Source organism: Boleophthalmus pectinirostris, unplaced genomic scaffold (genome assembly GCF_026225935.1).
Source record: "Boleophthalmus pectinirostris isolate CB_2022bp ecotype Guang Dong unplaced genomic scaffold, ASM2622593v1 HiC_scaffold_4, whole genome shotgun sequence".
NCBI lineage: Eukaryota > Metazoa > Chordata > Actinopteri > Gobiiformes > Gobiidae > Boleophthalmus > Boleophthalmus pectinirostris.
Window position 1 is genome coordinate 15,218,824 of NW_026571353.1, and position 9,744 is coordinate 15,228,567.

General features: G+C 39.2%; 1 protein-coding gene across 1 annotated transcript in view; it reads right to left on the reverse strand.

The window, feature by feature from the left end:
- Positions 1-8,334, reverse strand: part of ncor2 (nuclear receptor corepressor 2) — a 66,814-nt gene extending 58,480 nt beyond the window's left edge. Inside the window, exon 1 of the mRNA XM_055161279.1 lies at positions 8,103-8,334. The gene's annotated coding sequence lies outside the window, so the exon portion shown is untranslated. The remainder of the gene's footprint in view (positions 1-8,102) is intronic.
- Between the last annotated feature and the right edge of the window lie 1,410 nt (positions 8,335-9,744).

Genomic DNA, 9,744 nt, shown 5'->3' on the forward strand with positions numbered 1-9,744 from the left:
CTTGAATAGCCTTGAATCATATTGTATCCAGTTTGAGTTTTGATAATCTGACTATCATTCATGCTTAACCAACCAGGTAAACACATTGTATAGAACTGAACGATCTATCGTTTTGGACCTAAAATCACAATCTCAGACAACACAATGTTGGGAGCGTCAAAGCACTGTTTTTTGCAGTGCTCCTAACTGACCCAGGTTTTGTTTTGTCAACTATTTCATATATGTATGTGTGTATATTAGGGGTGGCACGGTTCATGAAAAAAAAACGAACCGTTCGGTTCGCTTGTCACAGTTCGGGATATGTGCGTACCGTACGGTTTCCATGGTTCCTGGCTTGCGCATTGTAGCCTTGTACCCGTGTGTGACCTGTTTCGCTTTTCTGCAAAAGAAGAGGTGTGGGTGCTGCACGTCACCTGTAGAAATGACAAGTAGGAGAGAAGAGGGCCGCTCGAAGATGCAGGATGCGCCCGTGTCATTATGAGCATAACCTTGCGAAACCACCGCTGCGCATCAACGCAAAGACGGCTCCACCGGCAGCTGTAGCAGGACGTACAAGCGCAGCACTGGCTCTGTGTTTGTCCATGGAAAAGCTGATTAAACTTGACTGGGCGCATTTAGCCATGTAGTGGAGCCAGGTCCTAAGGGCATGGCATGCGTATTTCGCCCTACACGAGAAACTGCAACTTTTGGAAGCGTAACTTTTAGAATGCATGGAAAGTGAATGAGGGCGGCTCCACTGCACGCGCTAGACGTAGATTTCAGTAAATAGGATCCATCCTATTTTTTGATGGTCTACGCGAGCGTAGGCGCGTATCTCCATCAAAATACACAGACAGCATGAATCTTTGGTTGTATTTGTGCGTTTACTATCAGCACAACGTGCTCCTGGGGCAGATCGGTGTTGTGTGAAAGAGCCCAGGCCCAGAAAGACTGTTAATTAGTGCTTTAAAATTGACTGTTGAAATCCTCGAGTTTGCCGTGGTGAGCCTGGTAAATACAAGTCTGTTCAGCTGTTAAGGCCTGGCTCCACTGCACACGTCAGCATTTATGCGCGTAACCTCGCGAAACCACAGCAGCGCGTCAACGCAAAGGCAGCTCCACCGGCAGCTGCAGCAGGACATACAAGCGCAGCACTGGCTCTGTGTTTGTCAATGGGAAAACAGATCAAACTTGACTGAGGCACATTTAGCCACTTGTTTCAGGTCCACAGTGAAACTAACAGCTAACACTAACTTTGCGTTGATGCGCAGTTACGTGTGCAGTGGAGCCAGGCCCTTAACCTTGCAGCCAAGAGGGCAATCTCCTAAATCACTCCTGAGGAGGGTTAGGAAGGTGGTAACATTTTTTCACCGAAGCACAACAGCTGCCTATGTCCAGTAATAATGTGCTTAAAGTCAAGTCAAATTCAGTTTGTGCATGATTACATTAATAACTATAATTTTAAAACTTTTTTAATGCTGTATCCTAAATTGTGGATAATTAAGCTAACATAACATATGATGACGTATATTTCTGGAGATTAAAGATTAAAAAGAAAAAAATGACAACAAGAACCGTACCGAACTGAAAACCGTAACCTTAAACCGCAATACGAACTGAACTGTGAATTTTGTGAACCGTGCCATCCCTACTGTGTGTGTGTGTGTGTGTATATATATATATATATGCGTGTGTGTGTGATATTTATTTATTTATATATATTTGTCTAATATATATTTTATTCACCTGACCCTCCCATGTGTAATCACACCCTCATACCTGCCTGTAAATTCCAGAACGTTAAAATCCACTTGTTTCAGCAACTATTTGCGGGCACCCGACCCAGTGCAGGACAGGTAATATCTTGACATTTGCATTTGAAAGACACACTTAAAATAAAAGGCTGTGATTGAATGGCCTCAAAACTAGACATTTGTCTACTGCGTTATGTGGTCTGGTTCCAGTCCCTCCTGCACTCAAACGGAAAGTAGCAGGGCTCACCTCACAGCAAGAATGCCATGAATTAAGACTCCCAGACAGGCTAGTGGATTATGTGGGCTGTTTGCATGCCCTCCCCATGTCTGGGTGGGTTTCCTCTGGGCACTCCAGTGGCATAGAAGGATGGGTCAAATGCCGAGAATAAATTTCCCAAAAGGGTCAATAAAATTTTCCTTAACCTATGGAAAGATATTTGGTTCCTTATCTCTAAAACTTGGACTATAATACCATTAGGTGTTCGATATGTTTTGTTGACAAATGTGGGCACATTTTTCTTGGACAAAATCATGTATCACATTTCCAAGCCTCAATGAAATGTTTCTGTAGCAATATTTTAAAAGAATCTATGCAAGCCAGGTCACATGAGTTCATCTGTCATGCTTTACATAGTAGTACTCCCTCACAAAAAAATATTTTGAATGACTGAACATGAAAAGGATTTGTCTTGGCCACAGTCAGTACTGTTCACTGTTGCAACCTTTCACTCACAGAATCAGCAGATAACATGAAGAAAAACAGGGCAGTCACAGCAAAAGGACTGCCACCTTGACACTTCAGACAACTGTGTTTTTCTTAGAATAAAAAACAATAGTTTCTTCTTTGAATAGCATATGCAAACATTCCATGTCACAAACGTCAGATTGAAAAAGGTTGTGTTAAAGACTGGAAAAGCACTTTAGGGATTGTTTTGTACACTTCTCATAGATGAACAAAACTACACACTTCTGATCAGTGATACTGAAGATTTCTTAATCACAGTTGTGCCAGATATTTTAAGTGTAGAACTGAATCCAATTAATTGGACCGTAGCCTGACACTGTTTTTAATGTAGTGAAAAATTGGATTGTATAATTTTGGGTCACAAAAAGATTAAATTAGTTTCATCGAGCTATACTTGACAACATATACTTCTTCCATGCGCCTTCTGCAAAAAAAAATATATATATTATTAAAGGGCCATTTTCTGATCTATATTATTATGTTGTTTTTTCATAAAAAAAAAAAAATAATAGTAATGATTAAAAAAAAATCCCCAGAGTTGTCTTTAGTTTCATTCACACATTTTAAGACACAAACCCTGCATATTTAAGGCTGAGTTTTTCATACTCCTGCTCCACATTTAGGTAAAAGGTGGCTGCTAGCTTGAAATCTATGGCTTCATGACATCACAAGGTGGAACAGAGTATTTTGAGTTTTGGAGATATAGACAGATTCAAACAAGTGTGAATAAAACAAAACAAAACTTCATGTATGTTTTTGAAGAAGTAACAACATTCCAACAAGGCCTAAAGCTCACAAGTGTAAATTTTATGTAATATAGGACCTTTAAATAGTAGTAAATACTGCATATCATGGCAGTGAGATTTGCTCTTCCAGTTTATTGTCCAGTCCTAATCATTTACAGCACATGTTTAGAGCACACAAAGAGCCTTATAAAGACTCCTGTGTACATGGAAGCTGGGCCCAGGGCTGACCTACTTGTTCTTACTGCTCCTTAATAATTCAGCAGCTCTGAAATGTTCCTGTGTAAATGCAGCGAGCAACCCGAGTGTGTCCGCCCGGCCTCATGACAGGAGCCTCACAGGGCTGCACTTTATGGATGAGAGCAATCCTGTTAGAGCAAGTACAGTGGAGAAGCGGATCATTACAAAACACTACATGAAACATCAAAATACAGGGGGAGATATTAGATATAAGAAAGTCTATTCCCAAATGTGTGTGAAACCAAGTCACGTTTCAAAAGAGGAATTCAACGTGCTATACAATATACGACTAGCACATATCTATACTTGTGATATGTTTAGCACTAGGGAAGCCGCGTAATAAAGCATTTTGAGATGTGATTATTATTACAATCACAGTACGAAGGATCACAATTATGCAATTAATCCCAATTGCTGACATCTTGCCCAGCGCCCAAAACAACTGACATTTTTTTATGTTCATCATCAGTCCATTATTAGTGTGTGGAACTAAAATCTAAAGTTTTGAAAAATTCTGTTCATGTGACATAAATAAGCCAGACAAGTGTGCGTATGACTTCTAAAATTGTCACATTGTTTAGTTCCTGAATTGTCATAATTATTAACAAAAATTATCTATTAACCTTGATATCCTTATTTAGAGCAAATGAGCCAAATACATTAAAATACTTTCAAACACCAAAAACAGCTAATTTTCATTGTTCATTTATTTCAGAAAGGTATTATCATTACAGAGATGATCATCTCTCCTAAAAAAAAAAATCATAGCAGGTATCATGTCTCAATTATTAAGACTTTTGACAACATGCTTTGTATTCCAAGTCTAAATAACAACATAATCATTAACAGGGTGCTTTAATTAGAGTTACATGTGAATTGTGAATCTACAGCATATGTCCTGAGTGCCACCCAGCCCTCTATAGCCTGTAATTACACACACTTACCCTGGTACCTTTCCCTGTGACATGTCGCAGTCTTTGTAACGTCAGATCATCTGAGTTGGGCCACTTGCTGCAGATGCAAACCTGCTTTACTTGAATGTTCACAGCTGAAAGTTGTCAGATACATATGATGCCACGCGCACACAGTAACAGCCCATAATATGCTGTCATCTCTGTTGCGTAACCGGCTGGAGTGAATCGCACAGCCAGGCCTAATCTGCGCTAATCCGCCGTTTGTTTCTTGTTCAGTAGTCTTAAATATGGGTGACTGTTTAGGAGAGCCACCATAAATTAGAAAGCACATCAATATTTGCATTCTGGAAAATAATACATTTATTATACTATACTATTTTATTACTAATATCGAGAACAACAAAGTAAGTTATGGTGTAGAATTTTCTGATTTAAGTAGATTTGTGTGTGGTCCTGGTCAAAGACCTGATCCAAGTCCTAGTAAACCAATTCTAAAGTTATTGCAAAAACTTGCTTTTATTAACCAAATTAAACAAAATTTTCTCAGGTATCACCTATCAGAAGTGGCCAAACACATAAAGCTGGCCAGGTGAGGTCCAGTGTGTTAGTAACAGTGGACAGCTGTTGTAACTGCCTCCAATTTCTCCTGCAATCCTTTAGTCAAACATACAGTGAAGGGGGTTCATAGCGGTCTTTCCAGGAACCTACAGGCTGTGATGTGACTGAAAAACTCTGCTCAAATTCGATTAAAAATGTGACTTCAAGAGCATGTTATTTTCTGTGTCCTTTTGCAATTTGTAACTATTATCAAAAATGCCATGAGGAGTACTATGCTGCTGTAGGCTATGTTTGGTGTTAATCTATGATTCATCCCTGCATACCTTCAGTGAAATATGATCCATAGGAATTCATTTTTCATTGTGGCTGATTTGCTAGATTCAAAAAAGGCCCAAGCATTTCATCTGGGGACCTATTCAAAAATTATAGTACAGATAAGGACACGTATTGATTCGGATACAGACAAATCAATGGCGCACCATGGTGCAATATCATAACATAAAAAAATAAAAAATAAAATCCAAGTCATTATTGTGAGGAACTGTATGACCCATAACAATATTACAGCATTATGTGATAAAGATTAATAGTGGCTCTTTATCAAGTGTACTTTTCCTTTAGAATATTTACATTCAGCTTGGCACACAAATATTACAGAGACTTGTGTGCAGCTACAGTCTAAAACTAAAATCAATAGTGTAAATCCTTAGCGTTATAATTCATCTGAACATTGGATCACCATTTTCAACACTGTCAGAGTATTTTACTGACAGTCCAAATGAAGCTGGGTATCTCTCTCCACAGATGGCTGCATTCGTTTTGGCAGAAATACCACGTCATACTGTTTGTATTTAGTGATGAACAAACACACTTGTCTCACACACAGTTCAAGGGAGCGCTTTGTTTCATAACTGTGGCATTTCATAATGAGAGCACTGAAACGTCTCCCTGAGGCGGATTATCTTTGGCCTCATTGGCTTCAGGATAAGGGGAGACATCTCCTCACTCTCCCTCAGCTCCACTCCTATCCTATAGCTAAGCTCGGTCCCAGCAATACACAGCTCTCCATTCACATAACACATAATGTAGCTCAAACCTTTAATGTCCCTCTATTATACTGACAAATCTCACAAGAGAGTCTCTGTAACTGAAGCATGATACAAAATAATATGATTTAAAGCATTTCCACCGTCAGATCAGCAGTATATCATGACAACCTGGTCACCTTACACAATGTTCATCAAGAAATTAGTACCTACAATCATCAAGTATTCCATTCAAGTAATGTGTTCTTGTTTAGGTGGGATAATTTTTTTTTTTTTTAATCTCCATATCACGTTATTATATGCAGCTTATATATAGCATCACCACTTACAGTATTATCTTATCATAATTGCATAAGAAGTCAAACAATAATTTGCTCATGAAAGACCGCCTACATTACAGTTGAGTGACTCAGACAATCCAGCATCTATTTCCTTGAGAAAAAAGGACACAAATTACTACTGCACAAAACCACCATGTGATTCTCAGTAGTTATTTAACAAAAATAAATGATCAGTTAATGTAATACTGTACATTCAATCATGTGTGTGTCTTTGGTTTGTTTGGTCATTTTGAGTCTTAAAGAATGACCAAGTGGCTACAAAAAGTACAAGGGAAACAAAGTACCAAAGACATTTGAGGGAATTAATTTGGCCAACTTCAACTTTCCATCATCACAATCACCAAATGGAGACTGGCGATTCAAACCAAAGCTTTATTTAAATTGGTTCATTAATTAATTACATTTCATAATTTTATTGGAAAGCCTTATCAAAGGTTTGTTACGTCTTCCATTGGTCAAATAAGGTCATAAACTAGCCAAATACTCTAAAACATAACTCAGACCAATAATGAAGCAAGTGTTTGTAAACAGAATGGTGCAGGGGAGGCTAAAGTAAACATTTGCTCACAAGTGAGCTGAAAGGACAACAATGACCTCAAAGACATGTTACAATGTATGATACATGCATATAGAATAAATATAAAAACATGCTACACATATAGATCGGTAGTCTACTTGCTCACTGACAAAGAAACCTGCCCAGACTGTTACTCATAGTCAAACAAACATCTGATTGTTTTGATAATGGTTAAGAAGCTATGGTGTTAAGGTGTTTATTTTAGGTGTGTGAAACTACATCCAAACAGAGCCAAACTGTGTAATTAAGAAATAAATAAACAATGTATCGTTGTGCATATGTAGGCTACTGTGCCATGCACCATAAACATAAATCACAGCAGCGTCAGCAAAGCAGATCGAGGGTATCATGTACTTTGGTTTATCTCGAAGTGAAGACATGAATAGTATCAATAGATTTTAGGCAGAATGAGCTAGGATATCTGACAGCTAGCTTGGTTAGCAGTCACTGTTAGCAGTTAGCTTAACTATATAGCACGTGTTAGTAATTTAAAAACATTAACCAGCAGACAATAGCCAATTGTTAGACAGATGTGCTGTACGGTGTAAAAAGGAGGTACCAGATGGTTGGATGGTTTGGTGGGAGTTTCATCTCCTTGGATATCGATAAAAGGCGTTACTGTAAATCCTAGCTTTGAAAAGGTCAATACAGCTATGTTTCTTCTCCAAAGATTAGCCGGACCCCAAGTCACTACCCGATTTGCCTCACCTCCAGATTTGCTTCACTTGAGTTCTGCGCATGCGTGTGCCGGTCTGCCATGTCTGTTACGGCTACCCCACTTTGACAAACAACATACAGCGTTAATTGTAGTTTATCGCATATTGACCTTCTTTGCAGTTGTATAAACATGCATGTTTCATAAAATATTAATATTTTGTAGACTTCAAGCACGGGGTTTACTGTTAGAGTACCCACTGACAAATTCAGTAAAACATTAGTCCGTGTTCAGATTGTTAACATTAACTTAGCTACTGCATTACCATTATTTGGTATTGTACCATTGGCAACTGACAGCTATGACAAAGCTACCACTGTACACATGTATACATTTTCAAGCACGATTAGCAGCAAAAACAATGCTGTTGTTTGTCCGAGATTATAGCTTGCCTGGCGCAAATCGGGTAGTGACACCCTACCGTTCAACAACAGAGCAGACAAACCCCCCACCCCTAAACAGCGGACAGCAGCAATGGAGGCTAACTAACCTCAGCGGCGAAGCCAGAGAAATCATTCGGTGGTGTTATGGTAGAGAAGGTACAATCCACAGTCAAGCCAGGCGCTCAAAATCCAACAATAGTCCTTCTACTTCGACTCAGCGTGTTGCCCCAAAATAAATCCACACGAAAGCGTAGTTTTGGTTTTCATTTGTTCGCTTTGACGCTGTGCAGAGCCTGTTCCTGCATACACAGCGCTCTGGTGCTACTCCGAGCGGCTCAGGCTGAGACCGTAGCAGAGCTGAACCGCCTCTCTCTCAATAGGTCCGCATGCTCACTCGCCCCTCCTCTTCACTTACTCATAGACTGCACATTTCCCATGCCACAACACATAGGTCTAGTGCTTTACAGATGCAGTGATAAAGGCAAATTATGTGGCCCACTGTTAAACCTGCAGAGATGATATTTTAGCATAGGTACCTTTGTAAACAAATATTGTAGTACCTTTGAAGACAAGTTATCTTATTGATAATCCTTGGGCCAGAAAACAGGGGAGTGTGCCAAGCCTGGAAAATAATGTCAGGAAGGCCTTCTGCTGTGAAAGCTGCTAATCAAACCAAAATTTCCTTTGCATTTAAATGAACAATAAGGTGTTATATGAAATTATTAAATATGATTTTTTTTTTTTTTTTTATGACGGTGGGCCTACATATCATAAATTCAATTTTGACAGACATAACAGTTTTAAACCACTGTTATAAATCAAAATGATCTGCTTATTAATGTCTGTAATGTTTCATTTTGCAGCTCTTCATGAAAATAGTATCTAAGAATCAAAATATAGTCTAACGCTGTGGTGTATGTTGTTGGTCTAAACATCTAGTAGACTATAAACTTAATAGATGGGATCCCATATGAAAACATACCACTAGTAGAAACTATGCCTATTTCTCTTCATGTATCCCCTATTTTGCTATGGCCCAAATTACAGAGGTTCCAAAAAAGGTCAGAGCGAGCATTATCTCTCCAGGAAGCCTCCATGTGTGAGCAGCTTGAAGCTCATACACAGTGCAAGCTGTGAATACACTCTGAACATTGAAGGATAGTATCTGAGAGATCATAACAATGCATGCTGTGCTCAGTTCATGGCTCTGAGCTAAAGCCAGTGCCCTTTAAATGAGCTGAAACCTCTACTACCCTACCACTTTCCATAACAGCCACCCAGACAGCACTTTTACGAGTCAGGGATGATACATTATGTTAAAAGACATTGTTTTCAACTAGTGTTTTTCTTTCTGCTTTTGTGGTTTGGGAGAGCCTCGACCATTAGTAACCACCTTGTCTGCAATCAGCCGTGGCAGGAAAGAGTGTGTTTACTTCAGCTGGACTCAGCGGACACACACATGTAGAACTAATCTATCCCATCGCGGCTATGCCCAATTTGTCAGCTCACCGATAGAGCACAAATGTTTCGCACTTGTCAGTTTCGATGCCAACAGCTGCATCTCATCTGCAGCAGGAGGACCCATAATGTCCACATAAACACAAGAGGAGATAGAGCCTATCAGTTGGTAATGCAAAAAAGACAAGAATAACTAACTAAGTCTCTATGGACGAAAGGTCATTTTGAGCATTGTTGTATCAAATTTTAAAAAGTTAGACCCTTAATTGTGAGAAATAATATACCAGTTAA